The sequence below is a fragment of the Eleutherodactylus coqui genome, chromosome 7 (genome assembly GCF_035609145.1).
Source record: "Eleutherodactylus coqui strain aEleCoq1 chromosome 7, aEleCoq1.hap1, whole genome shotgun sequence".
NCBI lineage: Eukaryota > Metazoa > Chordata > Amphibia > Anura > Eleutherodactylidae > Eleutherodactylus > Eleutherodactylus coqui.
In genome coordinates, this window is record NC_089843.1 from 67,869,010 (window position 1) to 67,886,383 (window position 17,374).

Here is a 17,374-nt window from a genome sequence, read left to right on the forward strand (position 1 = left end):
CCACAGGGGACAACAACTTGCGATGCCTTGGTCACTCCTGCTGTATGATTGTAATGCCACAGCATTACATCATACTGCAATCGAGCGGGCAGTCTATTAAGCCACCCCATGGATGGCTTGATAGGAATTCAGCTATGACAGCCTTATCAGCCAGGCGCTCCGAGCAGAGAACAGCTGGATGCAGAAGGCAAGTGGGGCTACCCCGCTTGTCTTCTGCATCCTCCACTCAAAGTGCTTGGCTGTATAACAGCTGGGCGCTCAAAGCAGGGAACAGCTGCATGCAGAAGACAAGCGGCCCCACTTGTCTTCTGCATCCTCTGCTTGGAGCGCTTGGCTGTATAACAGCCAGGCGTTCCGAGCAGAGAACAGCTGCATGCAGATCGCTCGACATTTGAGCGATCATCCTGTAAATGGACACAACGATTATCGCTCAAAAGTCGTTCAAAAGACATCTTTTGAGTGATAATCATTGTGTCTACATGGGCCTTAAGTACTGGGCAGTAATGAAATTATGTTTGTTTTGGGGTAAACAGTAAGTGACCTCTTCTGGGAGGCAATATATATTTATCGGCAAGTGATTCTTTAGTGGGACTATTCATGGTAAGCTGGAATGGGGCGTATACTTCCAGTTACAACCAGCACTGTTCACATGAGGAAATCCAAGTCGGAAAAATCCATTGCGGGTTTCAATGGAAAACCACAACAGTAATCCATGCTTTTAAGGCCACGGTCACACAGGGCGGATTCCCGACGGAAATGTTGCAGTTTGGCCGCAGCGAAAAACCGCGACATTTCCGCCGGAAAACCGCCGTGGCAGCTTTGAAGCGGAGGAGAGCGCGGCTGCAGCGTAAAAAAAAAAAATAGACATGCTGCGGTCGGCAAATTCGCGCCGCAGCAGAGGCGTCTGCCGACTTAGTCGCAGCGGATTTGCCGTCCCGTGTGAATGAGATTTCTGAGAAATCTCGTCCACTAGGCTGGCTAATCCCGGGATTAGCGGCCGCATGCGGATTTGCCGTGGCGAAATTCTGCACGGAATTTTCGCGGCAAATCCGCCCTGTGTGAACTCAGCCTAAGACGGGTTTCTGCTGCAGATTTTCATTGCTGCTGACACTTATCCATTCATGCATTTTAGCCTCATTCAATTGGGCTAATCCTCATGCGGCAAACCTGATGTGGATTTCGCGTCAAAAAATGATGTCACTTTTTTTTCCATCACGTAAAAAATCAGTGCCATTCACAAGAATTGGACACTTTATATAGATTACACTGTAGATTTGATGCGGAATATTCAAAGAATTAGCGCAAATTTCATAATGAAATGCACCATGTGAATAAGGCCTTAGAAAGGTTGTCCAGTTGTAAACAATTGATGGGCTTATTTGCAGGATTGGCCATCAATAGTAGATTGGCGGAGCTCCACCACCTAGAACCACTGATGATCAGCTGTTTGCCAGGCTGGTATGCACCTGCTCTAGCTGATTTCTGAAGGAAGCAAACAGCTCCATTTCCACTGGAGTGGTCAGGCTTGGTACTACAAGCAAAGTTCATTTTTCCTAGTTAGGGCTCCTTCATCAGTATTTTGTGAGCCAAAACCAAGAGCAGGTCCAAAATACGGAAGAAATGCAAATCCTTCCATTATATTTTCGCTCTGTAAAATCCACTTCTGGTTTTGGTTCACAAAATACTGATGAAAAATAAACTTGTGTGAAGGAGCCCTTACTTCAATGGCAACTTGCTCTGCCATACCAAACCTGGCCACTGTAGTGAGAACGGAACTGTTTAGGCAGAAATCAGCTTAGTACATGAGCACACTGGTCCAGAAAACAGCTGATAGAAGGTGGTGGTCTCCTGCTGATCTACAATTGATGGCCTATGCTGCAGATAGGCCCAGCGAGGTAATTACACCGTTTCTCTCTGTACCCAGAGTAATGAGATTTCTGTCATATTCTCTTCTGCTGATTTCAGTGGAGGGGCAACACATTTGTGGCCATTGATCAACCAAAGTGCACCAGCCTTTCACATTCAAAACATTAGTGAAGTTCTCACCCATGTGACCTTTGGACACGACGGAAGACATGAAGATGTAGGTATGGATTTAACACAACAGTTGCCATTAAGCAAATAGCTGGATCATGCAGAATGGAGCTAGAATGAAGAAAAAATATTCTACTCTTTAACCGAATTGTCACATAGCTACAGTTCTAGAAATGACACAGGACAATTAGTGGAGCATGGAATATCATTTGCAGTTAGGTCAATGTAATATCAATAGATGTGTGGCAGTGTAGTATTATAGCACAGAATGATTGTGTGCAACTGAATATATCAGAATATTAATCTTTCTCACTGTAGAATGATGGACTCATAGCTGTTCCTAGATTGACGGCCAACAATAATTGCTTCCCTAAGATTATTGCTGATGTCTTTCCTCCTTGGCATTGTGTTAGCATGTCTGTCTGAATGCTGCAGACCAGCAAACTGCCAAGACTTCTGCTTTTGATTAAATGCTCATACTTGCTGCTGATCAATTAATCAAAGCCTTTTGATCAGCAGCACCTGGCCCTCTTAATCTCTTTGGAAGCAGTAAGAGCGCACTTAATTTTTTACATACTACTTCTGAATTTTGGCCGAGTTTTTGATAAATAAATAATGATACGGTGTAATTTGTCGTGTGCTTTTCATCTGAGGTTGCATTTACTTATTTTAAAAAATCTGGCCCCTAGATGGTCTTAAAATTATGTCCTGATATGAAAAGGAATCAGATAGGGTGTACTTAGGATTCTTCCACACAGATGTTGTTTTCACGCAGAATAGACATCTGAAAAAATCGCGGCTAACTGCTCAAAAAATACTGTGAACGGACGGTTTAAACCTTTCAAGTCCTGAGCCTCATTAGCTGTGAAATTGCCCATTCACATGATTGGGAACGCCGTGTTGCGTGTTATCTAGCTCCCATAGGAGTCTATGGAAACTCCTGTGCATCATACACAAAAGATAGGTTAGGTCTAGAGATGAGCGAGCACGCTCAGTAAAGGCAGATACTTGAGCGAGCATCGCTCTTCTCGAGTAACTGCATACTCATCTAAGCAAATGCGGGAGGGGCGGCATGGGCGAGCAGGAAGGGGGGGGGGGGGGGGAGAGAGTAAGAGAGATCTCTCTCTCACTCTCCTAGTCTTTCTCATGACTGTATGTGTGCCCTGATAACCCCGTCAACCTGCAGAATGTCCAAACTCATTGGCTTATTATACACTGATGTATTTCAGCTTATTGGCTGCTATAGTTTATCAAACTACAATGCGGTATTTTAAGTTTAGCAAAAGATTACATGGCATCTCTATGCTATGGATCAGCTCCTATGGTAGTAGCTTTAGATCCTGCATAAAGGGATAATTTATATGTCCAAATCAGCAGATTTCAAGCATTTCTCTTCATAGACTCCTATGGATATAGACCTTGTATCTCATATACACTAGAGAATTGTTGATCCAGGGATTATTCTGATTGCCAGATTGGAGTCAGGAGGGAATTTTTTTTCTTAAATGGGTAAAGTTTCCTTCTACCACATTGTTTTTTTTTTGTCTTCTTCTGGATCAACATTGGGAGGTAATAGTAGGCTGAACTGGATGGACATGTGTCTTTTTTTTCCTCTTATGCACTATTTTACTTCATGTATGGATTTGCTCAAAAAAGCAACCCCCTCCTCCTCCCCGCAGCACTTGTGAACGTTACACCTGCTCTGATATGTGAGCCATCTTTTATCTCCAACTACTGAACCTCTTTAACTCTTTGTTTGGAAATTACCATTTGAAAGTCAATTCCGTATTTTATTTTAAGACTGGAAATGATGCAGCCTTTTAGCTTGATTCATTGAAGAAATGAATTGCACTTCAAGGCAAATATCCTGTTCGTTTCATGCCAGCTGGCATTAGCGAGGAGAGTGTCGATGACACCATACTGCAGCTTAAACTAAGGCACTGTATCACATCTGCAAATGCAGCAGCCTTGACACTGAATATTAAGAAGGCATGAAAACCTGACACATATGCTGAAGCAATTGTGACCCGGCACGCAAAATTATTAAGATTCTATGTAGTGTGATCCTCTTTGTTCCAGATATAATGCATATTTCATGGCTGTTACCGTACATCTTATTATTTGAAAGTACTCCATGTAACACTTTGGAATTCAATAACCAGAAGGATGACCAGTTCAGCTGTAATTACCCGGTAATCCCTGCCCTCTCAGGAGACTGTTGAATTGCACCCTTAATATACTTGTAGGATTCATTCAGTTATGGGTGATGGCTGGCATGAAGAATAGCAGCAAACAACAGCATACTGATGGCTTACTATAAAATTAGCTCTGTGTGGTTGTAAATCACATTGGGAACAATCACTGATGAGTGTTTCCTGTATTGTTACAGTATTGTGGAAATAGGCTTCACTAAATCATGAGGCTTCACATGAGTGTAATCGCGATTCTGCACACTTTTGTGTAACTTTTTTGCACTACGAACTTTTTTTTTTGCATGTGTACTGCACTATTTCTGCCCGCAGGGAATGTTAATTTGCGTGTGGCAAATAAATGCACCGACTGAAATGCTATTTAGTTCTAGATGTATTCATTTTTAGCGGAGTTCCGCAGTGTTCACGCATTTCCTTGCATATTTCGCAAGTATTTGTGCAACCTCCATTGACTTCTATGGGGACCCTTATTGCGCTATAGTTTTTTTTCTTGGCCGAAAATGTGCACACAAAATACACACATGTGAAGGAACCTATTGAAATGAATAGGTTCTATTCACTGTGTATTTATTGTGCGCACAGATACGTCCATGTGAAGCCGCCTAATACATCAAAAATATAATAAGAATGGTCAATGCATTTGGAAGGCTGCTTTCACACCTGTGTTAGGGCTCAGTTTACGATTCTAATAGTAATAGGCATATTCTCCTGTGGCCATTGGTCAAAGTACAGCAGTCATTCTCATCCAAAGCATCAGAGAAGTTCTCACCCATGTGACCTTCTGACATGAAGGAAGACATGAAGATGTAGGTACAGATTTAGCACAACAGTAGCCACTAAGCAAATAGCTGGATCATGAAGAATCGAGCTAAGGGCTCTTTCCAACCAGCGTATATCGGCTGTCTGTTTTTACCGCCGGCCGATATATGCTGTGATCTGATGCATTGGATTCCAATGCATCAGAGCACATGGCCGTATTCCCATGATGTAAAAGCGCCCGGCCAATATAGCGCTGGGCGTTTTTACGTCGGGCCCAAAAGATAGTCCTGGAACTATCTTTTGGGCCAGAATATGTCGGCCGCTGCATGGGCTCCCTCACTCTGCTCTCCTCCCCCCCTCGTGCAGGCTCACCTCTGCCGTCCTCCCCGCTGGCTCTTTGCAATGGGAGGGGGCAGGACGGAGGCAGAGCTAAGCACTGGCTCATCCCGCCTCCTCACATTGCTGGCTGCGGACAAGGGGCGGGGTGTGGGTGAAGCTAAGTTCATGCCCTCTCCTCTCCCACTGTCCATAGCCACCAGTGGAAGAAGGGGGGATGGGTCGGCACTTAGCTCTGCCCCTGCCCCGCCCCCTTCCATTGCAAAGAACAAGCAGGAAGGAGAGCAGAGGTGAGGCTGCGAGGCGGAGGGAGGGGAAAGAGGTGACGGCATGGTAGTCTCGGCTTATATGCATCAGGACCCATGGCATCTGAATGAACACACAAACGTTTGATTTATGCATCGGTTCCTCAATTTTATCTCTCCCAACGTAGTGTATATCAGCCGGCCGTGGAAACGGTAGACGATTCACACTCGTGGGAAAGAAGCCTAAGAATGGAGAAGAAATATTCTACTCTTTATCCATCTTGTCATATAGCTACAGTTCTAGAAATGACACATTACAATTAGTGGAGCATGGAATATCAAGTGCAGTTAGGTCAAGGTAATATCAATAGATGTGTGGCAGTGCAATATTATAGCACAGAATGATTGCGTGCAACTGAATACATCAGAATATTAATCTGAATGTTCTCCCAGTATAACTTGTCTCCGTCACACCTCAGGTGAAGAGAGTCTGAACTGTAGCACGCTCACACCGGGTAAACAATGCTTCTGAATTGCCTATATGATGTAGCGCTCATAGAAGTCAACAAATGAAGCAGATAACCTAAAACATAATCGTTTTAGATAATTCCCATTTTTAGAACAAAAATAAGCTTGGAAATCAGGCAGATTCTGTTCAGTTTTACTGTACTATAACCACAGGGGAAATAAAGAATTACTCAGTGGCCATTGAAGTAAATCAACCATCAATGTAATGTACAGTAATGTTATGGCCATGCTTGAAACTTCACATTTCCGCTCCAAAATTGAGATTTTGAACTGGGACCCTATTGATTAAATCAGAGCAGTCTATTAGGGAATTGGGTTTTCTTAACTATGATAATTAACCATTTAGTTGTTGCCGATTCTATGTCATCCTATGAATCAACTCTTACCATTTTCGTCTATCAAGTACAGCTTCTTTTAGCTCTCAAATAGTCATGCCAGTGTCTGACATGATTGTGTCTAACCAGAGAGTTCTTTGACAATGTCTTCTTCCTGAACCACAAACCCTTTAGTTGCATTCTAGCAACTTCATAAATACCACTCTGATAGTACCTTAGCATGTACTTTCTAGTATTGGTTGTGACATCTGTCAAGTCTTGTTGAGGAACCTGATCAATGGATTCAGAAATGGAAGAAGAACAGGCTGACTGACGTGTAAAACGCAGAGAGTTTCTGTCACGTCCGTGCGGCACACAAGCACTATGCTCAGCATGGATGCAGAGTGATGTTCACACTACTGCAGTTGTAACAGTATGCACTGTAGAACAGTGTGTGCCACACCAGAAATCTGAAACATCACACCATGCAGATCAGTACCACCACTCCAGGGGAGAAGGAAGGCTGGCACTAACCTAGCAGGGAGGTGACGGGTCCCTGGCTAATGCATTGTCATCGCCTCAATAAAAGGCGGCCCCATGGTCTTATTTCTGGGCCCTGATTGTCCCTATAGGAACCCCTGAAAAGATGAATGGACACCACTAAGAAACAACAACAAGGGAAAACAAAATGCAACTGATAGCAAGCAATAGCACTTATCTGTATATGTAGCAATTCACCCAGCCTAGAGGAACACCAGACTCCAGCCTTTCCTCTAGAGAATTGAATAAGCAGCATTGAGCCAAGGGAGGGGTGAGAATATAAAACTACTCCAAACCTGAAGACTAGCACAGCAATTAGGGAAGCACACCTCCAACCTTCTCCCAGCCATGACTAATCAAGCATGCATCATGCAGCAAAGACGTACAACACCAGCAGTCTCTGCATATGGTGCATTAACCATTGTCCTGCATAACAAGGTGACAGGTTTTGGCCTGTGTCGAGGCCACCATGTCACGACGCTGTTGTGACTGACAAGCTGCGACAGTTTTTAGGTTGCTAGACATTCAAGATAAGATAACTGATTGAGTTAGAAACAGACAGGAGGCCTAGAGTCTTTCCCTGAGCTGCCGAATGAACCTACCAATAAAATGCAAAGGGCAACTCTATGTTTGAAACCTAAATTGATTCTCTATAAATCCATAGGTGTTAAATAGTGGAAATGGAGTAAATAAAGATAGGGCAGAAAAGCGTAAACAAATAAGCTGAGGTCAGAGTTTGAGAGCGACAAAGCTTAGAGAGAGAAGTTGACAGTCATAGTCCAAAGCCCAATGCCCAGAATAGGAAGACACTGAAAGAAGCACAAAGGCAAAACACATTGAGCAGTACTAAATGTATTACCGGCATCCTCCGCAAAAGAGGAGCTGGAACAAATACCCTAAGCAAGCCACTAATAGGCTAACAGAGATGATAGAGAACCCAGTCAGCCTATCAGCTTTACAACAGAAGGGAATGAAACAGCACATATGCCGGCAACGCCATCACGTGGTCTGGAGCTGACGCTGTGATGTCACATCGGACCTGCGCATTCACCCAATTCCGGACCATTCCAGTGGCACCATGACATTGGTATTCTTTTATCTGTGCTTACTGATTTCTTTAGATTTCTGTAACTTGTAACCTCCTAGCTGTCTGACTTTCTTCCACCTAGTAATTGTGTAACCATATACTGGATATCCTCTTACTCACCCAACCATTATCGTGCCTGATAATTACTTATATTTTGTGCCATCTTCTACACCACTTTTATCTATTCCTCTATATTTCTCAACCCCCATCTGTTCTCTTAAATAAATCATAAAAGTAATTTCCATATCACACAATCTTCTTGCTTGTTGTTTCTCCTTCTGTATCTATTGTACTCTCTTATCCGGTTTATTCTCATTCTGTTGAATATCCAGAATGTCTATTAAATATGAATTATGACAACTACTGCTGGATGTCTTCCCATTGATGTTTTGCAACCTATTTGCAGTTTTATTTATTATTACTATTGTATACCATAGACTGCACATATATTTTTATGTAATTAGACTTTCGGTTTCCAGTGTTTCTTTCCCCCAAAGTCATTTGCACATTTGGGACCAGTTGACCTGCTAAAGTGTCCATTTTAGTGTTTGACTCATTTTCTGTGTATCGGTTTTAACCAATTAAGGATCTCTTTGCCAACCAGTGGCCTAGGTAGTGCTATTTCATTAGTAACCACAGTTGATGCTCCTGGGGCTCATTTACTAAGGTCATATCATGTCCTTGATTGTGGCTTTATTTGGCTTCAATTATCAAACCGAACCTTGAAACTTCCAGTTGCAGCAAATGGATAAACAGTTGCCGTTTTACTTTGAAATGTAGCATTGTGCTTCTCTGTATTTGCACTCATACTACGTAAGTAGTAGTGGACCTCTTTTTTATCATTCTTTAGGCGGGTTGCACATGAGCATATTGTAGCACTTCTGTATTACAGAGCAGCAATGTGTCTATGTTACAGATTAAACTACATACATGTTAGATATGGATGAAATACTGATGCAATATGTGTTTGCTTTCATTAGTTTTATTATCTATACTTATCCTCCTCTCCCCTGCTTCTATTCTGTCTCATATAGGCTTGAAACTGATTCTATATAATTCTTCTACATGTGTCCAATGAGATCAGCCATTTTTCCCTCCTCCTCACAGAGTCCTGTGTCTTTGGCCAGGCTCACACAACCACGTGAGCCGGAACGCAGCAAGTATGCAATGACATCCGTACTTGCTGCATGCCACCAATCCCCATGCGCTATATTGGTGTGTATGTGCAGGCTAAATGCCAAGATAGAGCATGCTGCAATTTTTTTCGCTCGAGTCTGTCTCTGGTGCATGTCATAATAACATTTTTGGGAAATTTTCGATACTTTATTATAGAGTGCTATGTGTTTCTTCACATGTTTCTTTCTAAAGTTTGCATGTTGTCATGATAGTGTGAGTTCCATTTCAGCACCCTGGGTATATCAATTCTGGATCAACAAAGGTGCCAGATACAATGTGTATGGTCTAATACTTTTTAAAGGAGGTGCTTTATCTTCTGTTATTGGTTTGAACAAATTATTGTGTTATTTACTAGATGTTGTGGCTTTTGACGTTAAATAAAGGGAGGTTACGTGGCAGAATCATGTTTCTTCAGTCTTTGGAGTTGTATAGACAACAGTTCAATATGATGATCTTAATACTGTGGGTAATACTTTGATTGTGTTACATAAGTTTTTTTATTAGTACCTTGTGGAACATTAAAAGCTTGGAGGAGTATTTGAAAGCTGGCATAGCCCCACAAAGTCTTAGAGTTTGTATTTTTCTGGCCTCGTGGGATCTGTGGGATCTGTGTTCAAAATGAAATTTGAGTTCTTCAAGAAGCCTTGCCTTATTGCTGACATAATCCCTGGATAGGTTTGCATTTGTTAAAAATGTATATCTTCTCTGCTGGCAGATCTCATTTAAACTGTTATATGAGCAACCATCTGCAGTTACCAACATGCCAGAGAAGGACCGACAAGTCCTACAAGATCTGTTGGATCTGCTGTGAGACAATGAGCAACCCACAGGTAATAGGAACTTCCCATCTCAATCCACTCCTTCACTGAGATTATTTCCCATAGTCCAGGTATTTTTTGATGTGTTAGTTAGGGATTTAAAAACTCTTAAAATAAATCATAGAGGGAGGGACAATATTTCATTTGAGGAAAGACAAACAATTAGAAATTCGTCAGAAAGACATTAATCCCATCAGTAGAGAGACAGACAAGGGAGGGAACATAAATAATCCTTTGGCCAGTAGATGTATATTTAAAGGAGGCCAGTAAGAAATTGAATAACACAAAAATGTATGTACCTTTAACCTCTGACCCCACAGATGTGTCTTCATGGTGTCTGTTTTTAGTGCATGCAAATATATATTGTTTTGAGAGATTATTGATACTTCATGTTACTGTTAGTTCCATTTAAGCACCCTGGTTATATCAACTCAGGATCAACAATGGTGCCAGCTGCGATGTGTATAATTTAATGTGTGATAATTGACTACAACAGGAGCCCCCCTCTCTAGTCTGTCTGCGATAGAAGAAAAGATGGTAACCAAACCTCTTGGCTAAGTTCTGTCTCTCTGCAATCTGCTAGTTGAAGATGGAAAATATTCGGTGGAAATAAGACACCTTTGTTGTCTACAATGTTTCAAAAGAGGTGATCCTATAGATGATGCCTGGGGAAGAAGGATCAGACATGTTAAATTTCAAAGCTTTTGTATTCATGGAAGATAAACAGCCGCCATGGGAGCTTACTCCCCTCTTCGTGTTCAGAAAACACAATCATGCTCAGCTGAATTGAATGTGTATGTGTTTGTGGGGGTCAGGAAGAATATTATCAACTGAACAAGCATTCAGCTGTCTGATATTGAAGATATGTGGGCATCTTAGGTGTTCTACCTGATTCAAAATGTCCTCCATGCTTCTGCTAATTCTGTAGTGTGCTACAGAGAGATAAGTGAGCAGGATCTCTTTGTCTTTGGTGTTCTGTGTATGGGAGACATCACAGCAGATAGTCTCCACCTACTAGCTCAGGGAAACTGAGATTGAGCATGCAGAGAGAAAAACTGCTGTTTAATGCTAAAAACAAGTCTTATTATGGCCAGAAATTCTATTATTTATCATGCGCGCACCTAAAATGACCGATACACCGTAAATAAGTAACCCAATAAAACGATTTTCATCTAGTGTAAATTTCAACTCGGTTGCATTCTATATTTTCTTACACATCTTGTTGGCTATTCCAATATTAAGCAGAAAGATAGAAATAAACACCGGATAAATACTGAACATTCTCCCATGAAGTTAAATTAACAGTCAATTTCATTTTTCCCTCTAGAAATTTATTTTAAGGATTAAACTCAGCAAGACCATATTTCCAGCATAAATTAGTTATAGCAAATCACACACAATTATTAACATTATCAAGAAAAAAAAACCTGCAGGAAAGAAAAAGGCACGACACATTAACTATATGAAAGAAGTTCAGCTTTAACATTGTAAGGACTTGATGGATTCTAGGGTACATTCTATTGGAGCGCTGTCAAAAAGAGTGATGTAGAGAGGTGGGCAGCTTATTAGCCCAGACAGGTAGGCATTAGTTACATACTGGAGGCATACTTTAATTTGGACGAATGACAAGTGAATTACTCATTTTTTTGAATACTACCTTTAAATATATAAACGCATATTGCAAAAAGTAGTACACAGACACTGGTTTACCACAGACGATGGCTCAAACCCGTCAGGGCAAGAGCCCCTGCTTGTTCTTGACTCTTTGCTCTGGCTTATAAAAGGGTGTCCTGGGGAGATCAGCATGATATAGCAATGGGTGGCCTGATTACACTAAAATAACCTTTAGGTTAGGGCTACAAGAGGAGTTTGGTGACTTGTCTAAGTTTTGATTCACAATACAAAAGTCCCCTTGTAGACCTAACCTAAAACAAATTTGTGCTTCTTGTTGGCAAATTGCAGCTGCTTAACTTATGTAGACCAGCAAATTGGCTGTAAAAAATATAGCCAAATTACAGACAGGTCGTAGGTAAGTTGCTATTGCACGTAATTTGCATTGCGATCTACAATCACACGGTCACCTGCGGCTGACGGGCAAAAATCCAACAAATTTGGATTTTTTGTAACCGTCCTGTTGTGGACACATGTCATCATTAGATACAATGTTGAAACGTTCGGTTTCAGCGGTTCACGGAACTTTGGTAAAAAAATTAGGTTCAGATTAGTTTGAACTGAATAGGAACTTCATCATTACCCCTAAAACTGTTGTAAAAAATGGTCTAAGAGCTCAGTAGTTTGTACTGTTACCTTGCAGCGCTGAAGTTCTAGGTTCAAACCTGACCAAGGACAATATCTGCATAGAGTTTGTATAAATGTTTGTAGAAACCCACACTAGCATGCAGATGTTGTCCTTGGTCAGATTTAAACCTAAGATCCCAGTGCTGCAAGGCCACAGTGCTAACCCATGAGGTAGGAAGAAGAGGGGGAGGAGATGGCGAAGGATAATTTAGTGGGTTTGCCCATGCTGCACCGTACTTTCAGCAACATTCAACTCGAAACAAGTTTTGACTGTTTTGATTCACTCAACATTACTAAAACATATGGAAAAGGTCTTCAAATAGACACGATGTTCATGGACATAAAATGAAGAACACATTGGTCATATTAACCACGCTTCTGTATGTAGCATGTCTGCAAGTTCAAATCTCGATGACTTTATGAGAAGTCAGAAGTGTCACATAGGAACAATTCCATCAAGGAAATGTTGGAGTCTCCTATATTGAGTTTAGTAAATTCAGTATAATGGTATTTGTGACAATTTGCTGCAAAATGCAAAGTACAATGTAACATTCTTGAAATGCTTTTGTAGGTCATCCTTCTATTCTTTTTATGGATTACACATTTTCCTGTGACTTTCTTGAGAAATACAGGGCCAAGATAATTTAAAATTACCAAAAGCTTCTTTATTTCTACTGCTAAGATTCATATTTTATCTATGAGCATCTGGCAAACCATTTCTCTTGTGCAAACCACAAAAATTTACTCTCACTCAGAGATTCTTGATAATTGTGACGGCCAACTCTAATAATATGGTATGTAATGCTATGCAAATTCAAAATTTCTGTTCTTACCCTAGATGTGAAGCTGTATGGACAATAGTTTCTGCTGTCTTTTCTTCATGAGTTCCATGTTTGGGCACCATCTGTGACATTGGATATTGTCCTATTATAATCTGCTATTTATTTGCTAGTTGTAATCATCGGGTTGGATAGTGTTCATGCACATGGATTATGTAACACTTATGTTTGTGACAGATAAGCAAAAGAAGCATTGAACCCATTTCCTCTTTATTGTTAATGCTCTCATCATATTTATATATTCATGCTCACATGTTTATGTATTGTATTTTTGCCATGGTTTGCGAACAGTGTACAAAGACTCTTTTGTGACGATTGCTTGTAAGATTAAAGAAATCATCTACAAATCCTGAATCAAATAATACAGAATTAGCAATATAAACAATGATTCTACTGAGGCTTTTTTCTGTAAACTAAGAGAAAGTATATATTATTTCATGTCACATTTATTCAGGTCCAATAATCATGTAACTGCAAGATATTAGCTACCATGGCCTGGTATTTCTTATCTGTCCACATAAAACAATTCTGGAAATATTGAAGTTTTCACTTTGTCCACTGGGGCAGTAACAATAGGCTGACAGTAACAATAGGCTGACACTTCCACTTTTCTGAAGCTCTCTTGCTAGCTGTACTGTGTAGCTTGGGGCAGTTGAGCAGAGTTTTCTCATTATTACATGATGAGTGATTTAAGTCAGCTCTGCTGTACTGTCGGAAGCCTAGATAAGGCAGAGTTTTAACTCCATACACTATACATACACAAAAGGCTAAGTATGCTCCCCTGTAACTTCCTGGTCTCTGGAGATGGGGTTATACTTTCTCATTTCTTTCATGTAATAATTTATAACACTTCTCTCTTAAAGGGGTTGTCCCGCGCCGAAAGGGTTTTTTTTTTTATTCAATAGGCCCCCCGTTCGGCGCGAGACAAACCCGATGCATGTGTTAAAAAAAACAAAACGGATAGTACTTACCCGAATCCCCGCGCTGCGGCGACTTCTTCCTTACCTTGCTAAGATGGCCGCTGGGATCTTCACCCATGGTGGACCGCAGGTCTTCTCCCATGGTGCACCGTGGGCTCTGTGCATTCCATTGCCGATTCCAGCCTCCTGATTGGCTGGAATCGGCACACGTGACGGGGCGGAGCTACGAGGAGCAGCTCTCCGGCACGAGTGGCCCCATTCACCAGGGAGAAGACCGGACTGCGCAAGCGTGTCTAATCGGGCGATTAGACGCTGAAATTAGACGGCTCCATGGAGACGAGGACGCTAGCAACGGAACAGGTAAGTGAATAACTTCTGTATGGCTCATATTTAATGCACGATGTATATTACAAAGTGCATTAATATGGCCATACAGAAGTGTATACCCCCACTTGCTTTCGCGGGACAACCCCTTTAATATATATCTATACCTAACAAAAAACATGGTTCCTACCAGTTTAAATGGAATTAATGAAACTAAAACCAATGTTATTTAATTTCAAGTAACCTCTGAAGCAAGCGCCAAAATAACATGTTGTCCCTGTAGTTTTCTGCATAGTGATGCGCTACAACTTTGAGTATTTTCTATCAAACTATTGGAATGAGATACTTTTCAATTGTTAAAACACTCCAAAGCAAAATTAGCTAAATTATAATAGTGCAGTGCGTACCCTTCAAATTCTCCTTCAATCCCTCGCCCCAAACTTCCATAGATCTTTGCCACTCTGGTGTTTATATTGCGGCACCATGATTTGTCATCATCCACAATGTTATCATATAGAATCATAACATTGGAAGAGACCTCCATCTGGTCCAACCCCCTGCTCAATGCAATATTATGTGACCGTGGCAGCCATTGAAACTATTTGTCTATAGTTTACCATTTGCACAATGCTTTGTAATCTATAATTATACTATAAATTATTACTTGTATAGCACCGTCAGCATCTATACTGCTTTATGTAGCATAATATTATTTGCTTTAAATCGCCATTCATTTCAGTTGTACATTTAAGAACAGGGGTTTAAAAACATTACATAAGATAAGAAACAAGTAAAGTAAACATGAACTAAATGAGTGACAGACTGGTACAGAGTAGATTAAGTGAGGACCCTGCCCGTGAAGACTTACAATATACAAGGGAAGGGGGAAGAAGATAATAGGTGAAGGTAATCTATATATATAAAGCTGAAAGCCCTCACTGACTCACTGACTGACTGACTGACTCACTCACTCACTCACTGACTGACTCGCCAAAAGTTCTCCAACTTCCCGATGTCATAGAAACATGAATTTTGGCAGAAGCATAGATTATCTCGAAAATAGGAAAATGAATTGGGTCCCAACTCGATTATTCAATTCTAGCGCAAAAGAATTAGCGTCCAAATTTTACGTACGTAATCTAAATCTCTCACTTCCCAATGTCATAGAAACTTAAAATTTGGCACGGGCATAGAATATGTCATAAAAAGGAAAAGTTAATAGGTCCAAACTCGATTATTCAATTCTATGCGCAAAAGAATTAGCGTCCAACGTACGTAATCTAAATCTCTCACTTCCCAATGTCTTAGAAACTTAAAATTTGGCACGGGCATAGAATATGTCATAAATAGGAAAAGCTAATAGGTCCAAACTCGATTATTCAATTCTATGCGCAAAAGAATTAGCGTCCAAATTTTACGTACAGAATCTAATTCTCTCACTTCCCGGTGTCATAGAAACTTAAAATTTGGCAGGAGCATTGATTATGTCGTAAATAGGAAAAGCTAATGGGTCCCAACTCCATTATTCAATTCTATGCGCAAAAGAATTAGCATCCAAATTTTACGTACGGAATGTAACTTTCTCACTTTCCGGTGTCATAGAAACGTGAAATTTGGCACGAACATTGATTATGTCATAAATAGGAAAAGCTAATGGGTCCAAACTCAATTATTCAATTTTATGCGCAAAAGAATTAGTGTCCAAATTTTACGCACGGAATGTATTTTTCTCACTTTCCGGTGTCATAGAACTGTGAAATTTGGCACGAGCATTGATTATGTCATAAATAGGAAAAGTTAATGGGTCCCAACTCGATTATTCAATTTTATGCGCAAAAGAATTAGCGTCCAAATTTTACGCATGGAATGTATTTTTCTCACTTTCCGCTGTCATAGAACCGTGAAATTTGGCAGGAGCATTGATTATGTCATAAATAGGAAAAACTAATGGGTCCCAACTCGATTATTCAATTCTAAGTGCAAAAGAATTAGCGTCAATATTTTACGTATGAAATCTAATTCTCTCACTTCCTGATGTCATTTTATATAAAGGAAACGTCACATGGTTACCTCCCCGTGATGTTTCCTGGGTAACGCAGAGAACTATGCAAAATAATGAACATATGTTTTTCCGGTATCTCTAAAGTAACCACGGCTTCAGAAGATTTTCCGTGTGAACACCAGATAAACACCAGTACCAAATTAACTCGGGCGAAGCCGGGTATATCAGCTAGTATTTTATATTTCTAACAGCAAAAACACTGTGCTACATTCAGTAGGAACACTCTCTCCATATCAGCATACAATCTGTAAGCATTAGGGAATAAATGTAAAATTTCACAAAAAAGAGTAAGCAGCTTTAGACATGTCAGGTGGAGTTGGTGTTATAATATCAGTGTTAAGACTGTGGATGTGGAGCCACTAGATCAACCTTCCAGGTGGGCAAAGGCCCAGTCCAGCACAGCTCGTAGCTGACCCTCAGGGAATCGGAGGTTAGGACTCTAGATGACAGTAACCAGTCCAAGGAAGTGAACTAGGGAAGATAGCTTGCCTTACGATACTACAGGGAAGGAGGGATAGCCCTGCCTAGGCACAGAGCACTCGTCCTGATAAGGACAACCCCATGGTCTTCCTCTAGACGCTGGCTGACACTTTCAGGAGAACTTCTATACACTAAACCAGGACTGGGAGTATTAGAGAAACAGAGGGGCGGTCAGGCCTACAAGGACAAGACAGAAGAACAGGCGATGAGACTACTAACAGAAAAAGGTGCAAAGGCGAATGACAACAAACAGAAGGATACTAGATAATTAGAGATGAGCGAGCATACTCGATAAGGAGGATACTTGACTGAGTATCGTCCTTACCGAGCACCTGCCTGCTTGCCCGCAAAGATTCATGTGCCGGTGTGGGTGAGCGCTGTGTTGCGGGAGTGAGCAGGAGGGA